The 18404-nt window shown below is 38.7% G+C and overlaps 1 protein-coding gene across 5 annotated transcripts in view; it reads left to right on the forward strand.

Annotated features, from left to right (window-relative positions):
- The window catches only part of PLEKHA5 (pleckstrin homology domain containing A5), a 241684-nt gene that overhangs the window by 31385 nt on the left and 191895 nt on the right, over nucleotides 1–18404 (forward strand). The window lies entirely within an intron of this gene.

Here is an 18404-nt window from a genome sequence, read left to right on the forward strand (position 1 = left end):
TCTAATCCTTTTTGTTAAAATAATTTAATAAACATCCTTGAACATAAATTCCTTAGGACTTTTTTTTTTAGATAAGTTCACAGTTATATTGATGGGTCAATGAGTTTGAATGTTAAATTTTTGACATTTTATAGTAAGGTATTTTAAAATTAAATTTAGTGGGAGGGTGCAAAGGCTTTATAATTTTAATGTTGTCCTAAGAAATAATTTTTTTGCTACTTGAATATTCTATGGCTAAATACTAAAATAAAATCAATAGTAACAATAGTGTTAAGAATAATAATAGCTCGTATTTATAAAAGAAAGCAGTGAGGTTTTTGCTTTCATTTAAATCAAAGGATTTGTTATAGAAACACATATTAATATTTTATATTAGAAGTGTTCAGAATATTCCCTAAAGAAAGAATATAGGAAAACTTAAGTATTTTTTATGGAATTTTTTTCTTTCACTCTTCAATTTTACCCTCATTTTTTGAAAAGAAGAGAAAAGCAAAATTTTCTCTCTCTCTCTCTCTCTCTCATAGCTTATTTTGAGTTAATCATTGGTTTTTCACTGGGAAAACACTTTAGTGAATGTCATAAAACTTCCATCTGAATTGGCCAAAATATGTTTCTCTGTCTTTCCAAAGACTGAAATGTTAACCTCATTTGTAAGAAAATCCTTAATGTGTTCCGAGCAGACAGTTTAATAGTTAGCTACATATTAAAACACACAGCCAATACCCCTTTCCCACTCCGTGATTCCAACGTGCACCAAAGGTTACTGTTTTAAACTCTCAGATTTAACAGATAGGATCTTGCACAAAGTGAAAGTCAACCTTTTATAGATTCAAAATGGAACCTTTACTTTCTAAAGTGTGTTGGCTACTCTTCCTTCTCTAGGATTAGCAGGTATTGAGATACTGATATGTTGAGAATATGCCAGTGAAACAATTTCTAGGAGCAAAAACTTTTTGGCATTGAAAGAAGAGGATTTACTATAACATATGTGCTTTTGGAAATTAACCAAGATTGAGTTATGTGTGTGCCAGCTTCAAAACAGCACTGAGAATGTACTTTCCTTCAGGGCATAGGAAAGAAATATAATCTTGATTATTCAAATTAGAGATCCCTTTTAAGAACAGAATGAGTAGATTTTTCTGGGGTCAAAAAGTAGTCTTACTTTTGTTCCCATAATATGAATTTGCACACTTTCATTTAAGCAAATGGCCCAAAAAAAAAGAAAAAAATTAGTCATCTGATGTAAATCAGAGATCTTTTAAAAGCAATTGTACTATGATGCAATCATTTTTGGGAAAGTGCAGGAAGTTCACAATTAGGTTTATTGCTGTAGCAATTGCTTTGTATTTATGTTGAAATACAAGTTTGTTTTAATATAAAATGGAATTATTATACATTTACCTTAGTTTAATGTTTTTCCTTATTACAGAACTTACACTTAAGTAATTTGAATGAGAGGACAGGTTGCTACTCCAACTTTTAGTTTACTCCCACTGGAAAGTTTTTAAACATTAAATTGCTTTACTTAACAAATACTTAGTGAGCTTCTACTGTGTGCTAGGCAAGCTCTGATTTTGTTTCTGCCAGCATCTTGGTAGATGATTTTAAAGTGATGACCACTACTTTATGCATTATTCTTCCATAAGAAATGGGTTTCTATTTAATATTAACTCTCCTTCCATATAAGAGTGTTATATTGAACCTTTTTGGGAAAATGTTTTCTATTGAGGCAAAGAAAACGGGTAATTTATGGGTAAAACAGATTTTTCTTGAACATGAAATTGCTGGACATAATTCATCCCTTCAAGTCATTTCCATGAAGACAATATTTTTTTTTCTTGCAATGTTTTAAGATTTAAAGGAACCAAAATTATAAGGCACCGTCTCTCTATGCACTTTGTAGTTCGACCCTTCAGTTTTAGGATATATTCCTTGTCAGATTGCTTTGTGAATTTAAAGAATAAAGCACTTAAACATTTCATCTTGTAAGAATGTAGGCCTTGTGAATAAACTTAGATAGAAATTTTGTTCCAAGTATTATTTTAGCAAGGTAGTGATGAAATAATACTTGAAATTATAGGGGGAAAAACTAGACGGTGTAATTAGACAAGTACTGTAGTAAGTACGGAAGGGTCAGCATTCACAGTTACTTTGGAAAAATGCAGCTGGCTTTTCCATTTCCTTCAAGTGTTTACAGTCTTGGTGTGTTATCGCATCCCAGTATTTTCAAGTAGCAGTAGGATGCTGTTACGTCAACTTGAGCTTAAAATATTCTCATTTGAACATTAATTGCTAGAATAACAGAATGTTTTTCTAAAGCTATTTTACTCATACGTCAGAAGCAAAGAAATCCTAGTTTTATTTTTCTATATGTCTTGTAACTACACAATTTTTGCTTCATCTTTTAGAAGAGTAACATTGTATCATGTAAATACTACTCCTCATGTTGATTTTCTAGTTAATTGAGAATGTGTTTTGTGTATGAAAAACAAAAAAGGCATTTCGTTGAAAAATGTTTTTATAGAGGTATAGCGTAGAGAAATAACCAATTTGTGTGTGTTTTAAAATTTATGTTAAAGCATTGAATTTATATACTGAATTTAAGCTTGGCTTCACTATGTGTATCTGGTTTTAATAATAAAGTGTAATCAACTAAAATTTGTGTAAAATATCAAAATACTCCTTGTTATTTTTTTTTTAAAGGCTGTTTACCACTGTCTTAATGTTTTCATCATTTCTTAAACTTTTACTTTCTTATGTTCTGTTCCTACATTTGTTTGGTGCTTTGGTGCATAATTAATAAAAGTAGTTCTTTGTCATGTGTCATGTTCAGACTTTATATGAATCATTTGTTTAGAACTTGCACAAGTGCATTGTCTCATAGAAATAATGTGTAGACAAATCAGCCAACTCATGATGTGTAATGCTGATAGTACTGGAAAACTTACTTCATCTGCAGTATTTTTGGGGGCAGATACATCCCTCTACTGTAACATTGTAAGGATTCTCCTTTGCCTTCCCCCTCCCTTCTTAATCAAGTGTGATGGAAACCTCTTTCTCTAGCTCTAAGCTTCGGCAGATGGCTCCTGGGCTTGCTATAGGGTCTCCAGTGGAGTTTTGTTCTGGGTACATGGAAGCTGGGGAGAAGAACCATGCGAATATGAACAAACCTGGGCTTCCCATTTGGACACTTCTTAGTCTGAACTAGGTGCTTGGCTGAGTCCTCTTCTACCAAGAACTAACCAGCAGGTCCTCTATCTTCACTGTTCTATATTCACCCAGTGTTTCTTTTCTTCCTGGCCCACTTCCAATGGGGACACAGTCTTACTCTTTCTTCTTCCTTTCCCAGAGCAGTTTCATAGCCCATGTGCTGGTTTCTCCAAGTATGAGTGTGTGTGTGTATGTGTTTTCCTTTATTCATTCCTTCTTTCCTTCCAACACTAGGAAGATGAGAAATAAAAACTCTTTCTGCAGCCCACCTCCCTTCCCAGCCCATTCCCTCCACTGCCCACCTCTCCCTATCCGACTGTCTCCTTGTTGTTTGATAGACCCCCTTCAATCAGTTGTGTAGCCACACAGGTTATGGGTCTTTGGGCATTAAAAAGCTATGATTTGTCCAATTGAGAGTGGCACGCTGACTACCCTGGACATTTTATCACTGATATTGGTGTTAGGGTTTAAGGAGCACAAGACACTTCAGAGTTTAGGAGAGGAAATGGATTTAGAGGCTGTGAATAGAAATAATAATCATATTTGAGGGGAGAGGAGAAAAGGGATGCAGAATTGGCCATAGGTTTTCCTCTTTGCCCTCTGTCTCTTCCCAAGTTCCTTGCATTTGAAGCCAGGCAGGATGGAAGAGGGGTTGTGAGGAGGGCAGACTGGGAAAGAGGAGAGAAAGAGGGGGGAATCTCTTGGAATAGAGCACCGAGAGGGAAAGTCTGCAGGGTCTTAACCGTCCTTTGAAGCAGAAGTTCTTAACCTTTTTAAAATCTGTATTACACACACGCACGCAACTGTATGATTGCAGAGCAGGCCAATTATATTGAAATATAGATAGGACAATTTTCAAACATATTTGTGATACAGTAATATCTATATCACATTAAATAAAGTCTAAAAGTGAGTCTGATAACTGGTAATTTTGGAGTGGCAATGAATGTAAATGATATTTCAGGGTATCTGCAGTGAATATAATATGATATAAAATATCTGAATTTTCTTGTTGATAAAAATCAGAGGTGCTGCTAATACAAGTGTGGCCTGTTGTCTATATTCATAATTAAAGGAAATGTTAAATTTCAGTTAGAGATCAGTGATGATGAAGGATAATTTCTTTCTTGCCTAACTTAATGGATATTCTGAATTCCATCCCCAGATCTCTGTATTCCCTTGATTCCTTGGGGTACTATTTGTATGTAGGGAAAAAAGCAAATTGGAGTCTATCTTCACCTTCTAGCCCCTTCCCAATGAAATAAGTTATACCTGTAAATATAAAATGCAGGGAACGATTGTCATATGTAATAAATTATTAAGGAATTTGTAATCTTCCATCAGAAGCTGTTTTGCATATCAACAAACATCTACTGAGTGCCCGCGAAGCCAGGCACCAATCTAGGTACTTTTAGATACTTTATCTGATTTTGTATATTTTCTCTTATTTATGGGTAGCATTTAACATGTGCCTTTTTAAAAAGACATGTGAGGGGTTTCCCTGGTGGTGCAGTGGTTAAGAATCCGCCTGCCAATGCTGGGGAAACGGATTCGAGCCCTGGTCTGGGGAGATCCCACATGCCGCGGAGCAACTAAACCTGTGTGCAACAGCTACTGAGCCTGCGCTCTACAGACCACGAGCCACAACTACTGAGCCCACGAGCCACTACTGAAGCCCATGCACCTAGAGCCCGTGCTCTGCAACAAGAGAAGCCACCGCAATGAGAAGCCCACACACCGCAACGAAGAGTAGCCCCTGCTCACTGCAACTAGAGAAAGCCCGCGTGCAGCAACAAAGACCCAGTGCAGCCAAAAATAAATAAATGCAATAAATAAATTTATAAAAAAACAAAAAAAACGTGAGAATCCCTCTTGCAAGAGCACCAGAATCACAACTAACTGCTGAACAATCATTGACAGGAAGAGACTGGCACTCACCAAAAAAGATACCCTACATCCAAAGACAAAGGAGAAGCTGCAGTGAGACGGTAGGAGGGGCGCAATCACAATTAAATCAAATCCCATAACCGCTGGGTGGGTGACTCACAAACTGGAGAACACTTATACCACAGAAGTCCACCCACTGGAGTGAAGGTTCTGAGCCCCACATCAGGCTTCCCAACCTGGGGGTCTGGCAATGGGAGGAGGAATTCCTAGGGAATAAGACTTTAGAAGGCTAGAGGGATTTGATTGCAGGACTTCGACAGGACTGGGGGAAACACAGACTCCACTCTTGGAGGACACACACAAAGTAGTGTGTGCATCAGGACCCATGAGCAGTGACCCCATAGGAGACTGAGCCAGACCTACCTGCTACTGTTGGAGGGTCTCCTGCAGAGGCGGGGGGTGGCTGTGGGGACAAAGACACTGGCAGCAGAAGTTCTGGGAAGTACTCCTTGGCGGGAGCCCTCCCAGAGTCTGTCATTAGCCCCACCAAAGAGCCCAGGTAGGCTCCAGTGTTGGGTTGCCTCAGGCCAAACAACCAACAAGGAGGGAACCCAGCCCCACATATCAGCAGACAAGCGGATTAAAGTTTTACTGAGCTCTGCCCACCAGAGCAACAGCCAGCTTTACCCACCACCAGTCCCTCCCATCAGGAAGCTTGCACAAACCTCCTAGATAGCTTCATCCAGCAGAGGGCAGACAGCAGAAGCAAGAAGAACTACAGTTCTGCAGCCTGTGGAACGAAAACCACATTCACAGAAAGACAAAATGAAAAGGCAGAGGACCATGTACCAGATGAAGGAACAAGGTAAAAGCCCAGAAAAACAACTAAATGAAGTGGAGATAGGCAACCTTCCAAAAAAAGAATTCAGAATAATGATAGTGAAGATGATCCAGGACCTCGGAAAAAGAATGGAGGCAAAGATCGAGAAGATGCTGGCAAGGATGTCATTCAGATTCGACAGAGAAATCAAAAGCTTTACAGACAAGCAAAAGCTAAGAAAATTCAGCACCACCAAGCCAGCTCTACAACAAATGCTAAAGGAACATCTCTAAGTGGGAAATACAAGAGAAGAAAAGGACCTACAAGAACAAACCCGTAATAATTAAGAAAATGGCAATAGGAACATACATATCCATAATTACTTAAACGTGAATGGATTAAATGCTCCAACCAAAAGACACAGGCTCACTGAATGGATACAAAAACAAGACCCATATATATGCTGTCTACAAGAAACCCACTTCAGACCTAGGGACATATACAGACAAAGTGAGGGGATGGAAAAAAGATATTCCATGCAAATGGAAATCAAAAGAATGCTGGAGTAGCAATACTCATATCAGATAAAATGACATTAAAATAAAGAATGTTACAAGAGACAAGGAAGGACACTAAATATTGATCAAGGGGTCAGTCCAAGAAGAAGATATAACAATTGTAAATATTTATGCACCTAACATAGGAGCACCTCAATACATAAGGCAACTGCTAACAGCTATAAAACAGGAAATCGACAGTAACACAATAATATTGGGGGACTTTAAGACCCCACTTTCACCAATGGACAGATTATCCAGATAGAAAATTAATAAGGAAACACAAGCTTTAAATGACACAATAGACCAGATAGATTTAATTGATATTTTTGCAACATTCTATCTAACAACAGCAGATTACACTTTCTTCTCAAGTGCACATGGAACATTCTCCAGGATAGATCACATCTTGGGTCACAAATCAAGCCTCGGTAAATTTAAGAAAATTGAAATCATATCAAGCATCTTTTCCGATCACAACGCTATGAGATTAGAAATCAATTACAGGGAAAAAAAAACACAAACACATGAAGGGTAGAGAATACGTTCCAAAAAACCAAGCGATCACTGAAGATTTCAGAGGAAATCAAGAAATACCTAGAGAGAAATAACAATGAAAACATGATGATCCAAAACCTACGGGATGCAGCAAAAGCAGTTCTAAGAGGGAAGTTTATAGCAATACAGTCCTACCTCGAGAAACAAGAAAAATCTCAAATAAGCAATCTAACCTTGGACCTAAAGGAACTAGAGAAAGAAGAACAAACAAAACCCTAAGTTAGCAGAAGGAAAGAAATCATAAAGATCAGAACAGAAATAAATGAAATAGAAACAAAGAAAACAGTAGCAAAGATCAATAAAACTAAAAGCTGGTTCTTTGAGAAGATAAACAAAATTGATAAACCATTATCCAGACTCATCAAGAAAAAGAGGAAGAGGACTCAAATCAATAAAATTAGAAATGAAAAAGGAGAGATTACAACAGACACCGCAGAAATACAAAGCATCCTAAGAGACTACTACAAGCAACTCTATGCCAATAAAATGGACAACCTGGAAGAAATGGACAAATTCTTAGAACTGTATAACCTTCCAAGACTGATCCAGGAAGAAACAGAAATTATGAACAGACTAGTCACAAGTAATGAAATTGAAGCTGTGATTAAAAATCTTCCACCACGCAAAACTCCAGGACCAGATGGCTTCACAGGTGAATTCTATCAAACATTTAGAGACGAGCTAACACCCATCCTTCTCAAACTCTTCCAAAATTTGTGAAAGAAGGAACACTCCCAAACTCATTCTATGAGGTCGCCATCACCCTGATACCAAAACCAGACAAAGATACTACAAAAAAAGAAAATTACAGACCAATATCACTGATGAATATACATGCAAAAATCCTCAACAAAATACTAGCAAACAGAATCCAACAACACATTAAAAGGATCATACACCATGATCAAGTGGGATTTATCCCAGGGATGCAAGGATTCTTCAATATACGCAAATCAATCAATGTGATACACCACATTAACAAATTGAAGAAGAAAAACCATATGATCATCTCAATAGATGCAGAAAAAGCTTTTGACAAAGTTCAACACCCAGTTATGATAAAAACTCTCCAGAAAGTGGGCATAGAGGGAACCTACCTCAACATAATAAAGGCCATATATGACAAACCCACAGCAAGCATCATTCTCAATGGTGAAAAACTGAAAGCATTTCCTCTAAGATTAGGAACGAGACAAGGATGTCCACTCTCACCACTGTTATTCAACATAGTTCTGGAAGTCCTAGCCACGGCAATCAGAGAAGAAAAAGAAATAAAAGGAATACAAATTGGAAAAGAAGAAGTAAAACTGTCACTGTTTGCGGATGACATGATACTATACATAGAGAATCCTAAAACTGCCACCAGAAAACTGCTAGAGCTAATTAATGAATATGGTAAAGTTGCAGGATACAAAGTTAATGCACAGAAATCTCTTGCATTCCTATACACTAATGATGAAAAATCTGAAAGAGAAATTATGGAAACACTCCCATTTACCATTGCAACAAAAAGAATAAAATACCTAGGAATAAACCTACCTAGGGAGACAAAAGACCTGTATGCAGAAAACTATAAGACACTGGTGAAAGAAATTAAAGATGATACCAACAGATGGAGAGATATACCATGTTCTTGGATTGGAAGAATCAACATTGTGAAAATGAGTATACTACCCAAAGCAATCTACAGATTCAATGCAATCCCTATCAAATTACCAATGGCATTTTTTACGGAGCTAGAACAAATCATCTTAAAATTTGTATGGAGACACAAAAGACCCCAAATAGCCAAAGCAGTCTTGAGGCAAAAAAATGGAGCTGGAGGAATCAGACTCCCTGACTTCAGACTATACTACAAAGCTACAGTAATCAAGACAATATGGTACTGGCACAAAAACAGAAACATAGATCAATGGAACAAGATAGAAAGCCCAGAGATTAACCCACGCACCTATGGTCAACTAATCTATGACAAAGGAGGCAAAGATATACAATGGAGAAAAGACAGTCTCTTCAATAAGTGGTGCTGGGAAAACTGGACAGCTCCATGTAAAAGAATGAAATTAGAATACTCCCTAACACCATACACAAAAATAAACTCAGAATGGATTAGAGACCTAAATATAAGACTGGACACTATAAAACTCTCAGAGGAAAACATAGGAAGAACACTCTTTGACATCAATCACAGCAAGATCTTTTTTGATCCACCTCCTAGAGTAATGGAAATAAAAACAAAAATAAACAAGTGGGACCTAATGAAACTTCAAAGCTTTTGCACAGCAAAGGAAACCATAAACAAGACGAAAAGACAACCCTCAGAATGGGAGAAAATATTTGCAGATGAATCAACGGACAAAGGATTAATCTCCAAAATATATAAACAGCTCATTCAGCTCAATATCAAAGAAACAAACACCCCAATCCAAAAATGGGCAGAAGATAATATTTTTCTAACTATTGTTTTGTGTTTAATTTTGCTTTATCCATATAGTGTAGAAGATCTCACTAATTCTGGCTTAATTGGGTTAGGATTGATAGAAAATAACAGAGTACAAATAATTAAATCCTGTGGCTGTATAAAACAAGGGCCATTCATTGCAAAACTTGAACCCAGTGGGGTCCCTTTAGAAATATTGCTGGTTTTTAACTTTGCCTCCTACTGTTTTGGATCTATTGGATCTAACCAAACTGTTACAAATGTTTTATTTCTGTGTGTCCCTAAGTATGCCATCATTTGCTTTTTTTTTTTTTTTTTTTTATAAATTTATTTATTCATTTTAAAAAAAAAAAAAACGAAAAATAGAATTACCATATGACCCAGCATTCCCACTACTGGGTGTATACCGAGAGAAAACCATAATTCAAAAAGATACATGCACCCCACTGTTCATTGCAGCATTATTTACAATAGCCAGATCATGGAAGCAACCTAAATGCCTATCGACAGACGAACGGATAAAGAAGATGTGGTACATATATACAATGGAATATTACTCAGCCATAAAAAGGAACGAAATTGGGTCATTTGTAGAGACGTGGATGGACCTATAGACTGTTATACAGAATGAAGTAAGTCAGAAAAAGAAAAACAAATATTGTATATTAACGCATATATGTGGAATCTAGAAAAATGGTACAGATGATCCAGTTTGCAAGGCAGAAGTAGGGACACAGATGTAGAGAACAAACATATGGACACTGAGGGGGAAAAGTGGCGGGGCTGTTGGTGGGATGAACTGGGAGATTGGGATTGACAAGCATACACTAATATGTATAAAATGGATGACTAATAAGAACCTGCTGTATAAAGAATAATGAAATAAAATAAAGGCAAAAACAAAGTCACAAGACCTTTCCCTAAACAAGGGAAACAAACAAACAAACAAAAGATGTGAAATGATTGACAAAGCACAATGCAAAATATGATACAAATGAAATCAGAGGTAAGTTAGCTTGACCAACGTCATAGCTAGTTAACCAGGCGCAAGAGTTTGAACCCACCTATGTTTGTCTTTCCGCCATCCTGTCTGAGGTGGAGGTGTTTATGCCCCCAAATGTTACGTCTGCTGTCTGTTGCTGGTGAGTTCCAGTGTCCTCTGGAAAACTGTGGCTGACTTCTTGTTCATGTTTTCCATTCTAAGTTTTTCAGTGTGGACTACTTACCCAGATCTTCTTATCCGCTCTTTGGGAAAAATAACTCTGCCATTTGGGGCCGTTATAAATTTCTAATTTCTGAGTCTCACTTGGGTCCTCAGTAATACTCAGTGACCTTTTAAATGGTTTCGAATACCTCTTCAGAGGTTATCCAACAACCCCTGTCCCTTCTCTCTCTAGAGAAGAGTAAGGCTGCCTGATAAGAATTTTTTTTCTTCCACCACCCAGACCAAGATACAGTTTTATCCCATCTTTGCCTCCATTCTGTCTGTTTTAAAGGAGTGACCTTTATTCTTTTCTTCCAAGAGAAACTCTTCTTCCCCTTCTGCTGTTGATTCCGTTGCAAACCCGCAGTCTCGGATGTTGCTTCTATCAGCGGTCCCCAACCTTTTTGGCACCGGGACTGGTTTCGTGGAAGACAATATTTCTACGCACCAGTTTCAGAGGGGGGATGGTTCAGGAGGTAATGCGAGCCATGGGGAGCCCCAGATGAAGCTTTGCTTGCTCGCTGCTCACCTCCTGCTGTGCGGCCTGGTTCCTAACAGGCCACGGGTTGGTACTGGTCCGCGACCCGGGTGTTGGGACCCCTGGCTTATATGGTCACCCTTTTTACCTTCTGTTTCATAACTGGCTCAAGCCTCCCCCTTTCTAAAGGGCATCCCTTAACTTCCTCACATTCTTGGTATTTCTTTCCCACTTTGCTCCAAATTATTTTTTAATAGCCAGATTCATTGGTTCCTTTTCAGTGTGGCTACTATGTTATCCTTCTTCTTTGACACTGTTTCCCACTCTTTAAAATCTCCTTGTTTGCCTGGCTCAGAACCCTCCCCATTGGAATCCTAACACCTCCCCTCCCCTCCCCCCGCCCAGTGTTTCCTCAACTTTTCTCCTCGAAAACAGCCAATTAAAGAACCTCCTGCCAGGAGGTAAAAACAAAAACGAAAACAACCTTGCTCTTTCCTCCATGAAGACTCTGGTTTAGGGGACACACGCATCCACTCAGAATGTGCAAAATACCTTAAAGGTTATGGTTTTGGAGCTCCTGAAAAATTTTCTCCTGATAGGGTGAAGATGGTGTTCCCACAGATGGACAGATTACCGTTCTTCTAGGAAGTATCATGTGAAGTTTGGTTTTCTTATTTAGTATTCTGTAAGTGGCTTTTTAAGGAGTATGAGCTCTTATCACACCATTAAGTCACGCTTACATGCATGCACCCTTATACCTGGTCCATCCCTGATGCTTGGCACACGTTTGTTGTTTTATTTAGAAACGTGGGATGTGAGTACCTCACTTCTTTGTTGTTTAACCCTTGTCTCCTTTCAATCATATAGTAAAGCTTCGATCAAAAGAATCTTATTTCTGAATAGGAACCTTTTATGTTAGCATCTTAGACATAATTTTTACAGATTTTGGGAGAGTGTTTAGTTTGCTCACATCCTTAATCAGTTTTACATAGGCAGTGATGGAATCTTTGACATTCAGAGATAAGGTCTGAAGTATAGAGTATAGAAAAGAGCTCAAACTAGAAACCTGTAATACCTGTTCAGCTTGTGCGGTGACCAAGACAGGGCAGGTTCTCTGCAGCGTCTGCTCTGGGGAACTTCCTACGCTTAGTGATTTATAATGTCTTGTATTCTCTCGAACTTCTGTATGTTTTGGTCAGACTATTTAAACACACAGACCACATTAGCGGGTGTGGCGACATCCTAGTTATACTGTGAGCAGTTTTAAAGAGGGTTCCCAAAAGGGAAAGTAATTAGTATTGTCCCAGGTACCATTATTTACCTGCCCTTTCAATTTGTAAAATATATAGAAGTGTGGAAGATTTAGTAACTTCTCACTTCAGTAGCAAAGATGTATTGAAGGCTAACTCTGGAGGCACCATGATTGGATCCTTAGGGAATACAACATTGGGTAAAAGATCCCATTCCTAAGGGGATATGCATGTGTAGACAAGTTTACAGACTAGGAAATTGGATTTCACTAGGAAACTCTTTATTTCATCTTGAACAAGTAGTGAACAGGGTGTTGTGATGTAAATCCGAATGTAGCTGCCCCGTTGTTCACTGCAATACCAGAGGTAGCTGTGTTCCTGGATGCCAGGGCCCGCTGGCTTTTGTTTTGCTCCTCCCACCCCTCCCTTACTTCCTGTACAAAAGGAGTGGAATACTGGCAATTGCATTTAGTGTTCCCATTATACTTATTTTCACATTTTACTTTTATGAGTGACTCATTTGAACTTAAAAATATGATTTAGAAATTAGGCATTTTAACTCCAGCTCTTTGCTTTGTATTGACACCAGCTATATTAATATTTATCCTGGACCAAAGGACCCCTCTTATTCAGCTCTTAGGAGGAAACCAGTCGGGGCCCCTGCTTATCCTGCTGCCTTGCAAGGCAGAGGCTTCTGCATCATCTTCAAGCAAGGGGTCAGCACTAGCCTTTCTTGGGGAGAAGTGGGCCCAGAGAGTTCCAGGGCATCTGGGAATTCAAAATCATTAGTGTATGGACACAGACGTCCACGTCCCAAGCCTCAGCATCTCACTCCTTAAAAAAAAAAAAGAATTCCCTTTCACTCTTTTCAGAAATAAATAATATTCTGAAATTATGGTGCCCAGCATTTTCAGCTGACTGTTGTGATACTTGTTAGTACAGCAGTTTTTCAGTTGGTCAGTTTGATTTTAAAAGTAATTATGAGAAACTACTATGTTTATTACCAAGTGCTCTGTAATACCCATTTACTATTTAAAAACCTAGTTTTTATTAAGATCTGATTTTTTTTTTTTTAGGTCTACCTACGTTTAAGCTACGTATTTAAAGACCATTGTACCTAGTAGATGACAAAACTATTTTTAGAAGCAAGATATTTTGTGATTAAGAAGATAGACTTTGGAATCAGAAAAACCCAGATTTGAATTCCAGCTTTAACATTATTAGCTGTGTTTTAACCTTACTAGCTGTGTCCTTGGGCAAGTCATTTAACCTCTCTGCATCTCAGTTTCCTCATCTATGAAATGGGGTTAATAACATCTGATTTATAGGATTGTTGTAAGGGCCAAGTGACGTAAAGTATGAATAGTACGAAGTAAGTACTCAGTAAGTGATGGCTATTTTTTTGTGGCCATTCCTTTATGTAAGTTGAATAAAAGTAAAAGACGGGCACTTTTCTTTTAATAGAATTTGTTGCATGAGCAGAAGGTATTTATAGCATGAGTAGAACGTATGAGCAATTAGATCTCTTAAAATATATACTTAAACTCATGTGTTTTATGACATGGAATTTTAGAAATCGACTTAACTTAAAGGAAGCAAAGAATGTAAAGAGTGTGTTTTCAACAGATACTTACATAAAGCATGCCGTGTTCCAGGTCTTTGTACTTTTATAAATATTAATACGCTTAATCCTTGTAACTAGGAAGTAGATACTATTATTTTTGACATGTTACAGAAGGAAACTGAGGCAAAAGGAGGTGAGTGACTGCCCAAGGTCACACAGGTGGTATCTGGTCCCAAAGTGCTTACTCTTAACGTGACACTATACAGCCTCTGCTAGTGCACTTTTATTTTTCTATAAATTGTGTGTGGGCTTTAAAAAAAAAAAAAGTAACAATTCTTTTCTAATGCTAAAACATAAAAGAAGTCCCAGATTAGGACAGGGTTGAAGAAAATTTAATCTAAATTTAATACTTGATTTAATATTATCTAGCTTATTCCAGGTAATATTGACCTCATTGAAACGTACTGCAGTCATGCAAATACATCATGGTACTAAATGTCTTGTTCCTGATGTTTTATACCTAAATGGCCAAAGATAACAGTGTTACCTAATTATGTCTGCTTTTGCCTCTGTTTTTCATTTGAGTGTCTGGCTGTCTTCTCCTGGGTGGGATCTTTGTGTCTGTACTCAACTTTCGCACATTGTTGATTATCACCCCTAAATGGTCTGCCACATCCCAAATTTGTCCTTTTGTACCTCAGCTGACTAGTGGCTGTGAGCCAGGAACTTGCGTCCCTGGCACCTACTCAAAGACTGTCAGCTGTCCAGGAGAAGTTCCAGATCATGCAGTTTACCAGTTAAGTGTCAGGTTTCTGTGTTGGTAGCTATTATATGTGTAATGATAAACAACTTTTTAAAAAGCCCTGTGTATTTCACCTTTTCTCCCTTTCTTCCTTTTGAAAGTAGTAGTGATCATGGCAACGTCAATTTAGTTTTTCCTAATTATGTAGACCATTTGACCTGTCATTTGTCACTCTTTGTGACCCTTGTGTCTGTTACTGTGCAGTCCACCTTATATTTTGTTTAAATTGAGTTAACAAATTTATCAAATAAGCCAGCTTTAAAACTTCTATACATAAGGACTTCCCTGGTGGTCCAGTGGGTAAGACTCCACGCTCCCAGTGCAAGGGGTGCGGGTTCGATCCCTGGTCGGGGAACTAGATTCCACATGCATGCCGCGACTAAGAGTTTGCATGCCGCAACTAAAAACAAACAAAAAACTTCTATACATTCTCTTTCCACTACGAAAAAATAAAAAGTGAAGGAAGTTGTTGCATATATTCATCCAGACAGATAATCCCTACTCTCTGTTTTCATAAACAGGATGATCACTGTTCACACACACAGGCCCCACCTTACCTTACCCCATACGTACCCAGTTGTTGTATCTGTTTAAGATGGTTTCTCTTTTTGCAGTCCAGGCTTTGCCCATAGACCAGTGATGAAAGCAGTCTCTCTAGGGTAACCTTGGAGCCGTAATCTGATCTCAGATGCTTCTGGGAACCAAGGAGAGCTAAAATGTGTCGTTCAGAAGGGGTGAACTGAATGTAGTTTCCTTACGCAGAAGACGGATGAAAGTGGCAGTAGATGCAGTCGCTTATTTGATTTAGGAAACCGCAGAAAGAAGTCTTGATTTTGGTGTTGGCATCACGCTTACGTGAGACTCTGCAGGTCTTCTGAGGCCTCTTTTTTTTTCCACTTTGGAAACATGGCTGTGGGCTGATTCGCTCTTGCAGAGATAATGTTTTTATAGTCCTTAGCTATGCTGACAGCTTCAGGTTTTGAAATCCTGTCATTTCCCTGTAGGTTTGACCCGAGATACTTTCATGCCACGGTCTTTTCATTTCTTCCATTTTCTTTATTCATTTGATTGACCAGAAGATGTGAATTCAGCCTCTCCTTTGCCCTAGGTTGTGTGTTCTTCACCGGGGTTACTGTGGTGAGCACAGACGTCCTCATGGAGCCTTTGTTTTGGGGGGGGAGGCAGTCAGTAAACCAGCTGTCACACAAATCAAGGTCAAATTGCAAGTGTGATAAGCTTAGTGAAGGAGGGGCTCACAGTGTCATAAGACTTAGTCTGCAGGCAGTTGACTGAATCGAGATCCGCAGGATAAACGGGAATTATCCAGGCAAAGACAGAAAGGCGGCTCATTGTAGGCACAGGGAAGCGTTTGCCCAAAAGCCCTCTGGAGGGAGGAAGTGTGGTGGGTTTTTGTAGATGGAGAAGTCTGGGGCAAGCTGAGGCAGGGGAAGTAGGCACGGAATCATTACCAAGCAGGATCATGAAGGCCATGTTAAGGATTTTTGTCCTTAACATGGACAAAACATGTCCTTAACCTGAGGATGTTTGTCCTCAGAGCAGAAGAGTGCCAGCATCACATTTCTGTTTTGAAAACCTCATCCAGTGAGACGAGGTTAGAGAGGCCAGAATAGATGTAGAAAAATGAGTTAGGAGGCTATTGCAAATATCATTGTAACGAATTTTCAGATACAAAATGGTGCCCGTATTTCACTATCTTTGTGCTTTGTGTTGGGATTTCCCTGGTGGAAGCTTGTCTTTCCACCTGACTTGCAAAGGATTTTGAATCTACTTGGAAGTAGGTAAAGGGGAAGGTTACTTGAGACCCCCTAACTATCTGGCCACGTGATCGCAGATGATTAACTGTCAGTCTTAGAGAATAAGCTCAGGTGTATTGAGGTCCAGGTGCTATCTTGCCTTCTGATGATTTCATTGGCTTCTTATTATTTATTTATGTATCTGTCTATTAGATATGTGACTGGTGGTGGTGACGGTGGTCCTAGCAGCAGCAGCGGCAGTAGTGATAGTTGCAAATGTACAGTTATGTCAGACAGCATCCTGGGTGCTGTGCATATAAACATCCATTTATTTCTCATGCAGTCTCATGTGGTGTTCGACCTTTTTTCTTCTCTACTTATAGATGAGGATGAGGCCCAGAGAGATTTATGAAATTGCAGAGCAGGGTTTGAACTCAGGCAGCTTACTTGTAGGAACCAAGCTCTTAACCTTTCCTTTAAGTGGTGAAAGGTCAGAAGTGGCCAGTTAGTGAGGTTGGAGCCCAAGGTCACACTGCACAGTGTGTCGTGGACGCAGGACTCCAGCCCAGGCACTCTGACGTCAGAGCCCACGTGATATTTCCAAGTGAATTACAAGCATGGGGAGAATAGTTTTCTTTAAGTCAAAGAAGGTCAGGTTGCAAGTGTCTACAACTAATTCACTTTACAGAGTGGCGGCCGATTTTCTTTTACTGTTTTCTAGACATTATTTTACATCATTGAGAACACATTTATATATAGCTTTGAAATCACATGTCATTGTAGAGGTGCACTGTAATTAAACTTCCTTTTAATTTTAGATAATAAATTATTTTATGTTGAGAATAATTAAAAGCATATGGTACTTACCCACCAGCAGGGAGACAATGAAAAAGAAGTGTTGACAAGGATGTGGAGCAGCTAGAACTCTCCTGTGCTGCTGGTGGGAGTGCAAATTGGCGCCATCACTTTGAAATATTTAGTTTGGTCATATTTACTAAAGCTGAACATATGCATATCCTGTGACCCAATAATTCCTCTCTTATGTAAGCACCCAACAGAAATATGAATATATGTTCACTAAAAGACACGTATAATAACAGCAAAAAAAACTGGAAACTACTCAAATGCCCGTCAGTAGTAGGTAAATAAATTGAGGCATATTCACACAATGAAGTGCTATACAGCAATGAGAAAAAAAGAGTTTAAAACTGCATGCAACCATAGGGTTAAATATCATAAAGATACGTTTTTATGCATATCTTTCTAGATCTTTTTAAATAGTTACGTGCACATATAGATTTCCTCAAAAAGTAAAACTGCTGGTATTCTATTCTACTAGTCAGGGTAGACGAAGCTACTGAATGTAGGCCTGAAATGTAATGGCACAGATACAACAGTTTATTTTCCTCTCACACAGCAGCCCAGGGTAGATGCTCCAGATGGGGGTAGGGTGGGGCTGTTTCCACCCCTCGCAGTCTTTCAGGAACTTGGTGTCTCTGCCACCTTCAGCATGTAGCTCCAAGGTTACAGCTCGGCTCCTGTTCTGTTGCAGAGAACGTACTCACAAGGCACAGCAAACTGAGTGTTGTCAGGAGGAAGGATGGGGGCGGAAATGTAGTCTGCTGTGTGCCCAGGAAGAATGTACATTAATAGTCTGTAGTCTTTGCCGTGCACATCATTTTTGTTGTTTTTTGATCTGTCTTTTCCCCCCCCCCACTTACTAGTAGTACACTGTGACTATCTTTTCATGTCAATGAATAGAGATAGATCTCACTCTGTTTTTTAATGGCAGTAGATTATTTCATTGAACGAATGGGATGATTATAATTTAACACGCTTGTATTGGCAGTTTTTGTTTGATTTATTTTTGCTAAGCATTA

Source organism: Eschrichtius robustus, chromosome 13 (assembly GCF_028021215.1).
Source record: "Eschrichtius robustus isolate mEscRob2 chromosome 13, mEscRob2.pri, whole genome shotgun sequence".
In the NCBI taxonomy this organism is placed as follows: Eukaryota; Metazoa; Chordata; class Mammalia; order Artiodactyla; family Eschrichtiidae; genus Eschrichtius; species Eschrichtius robustus.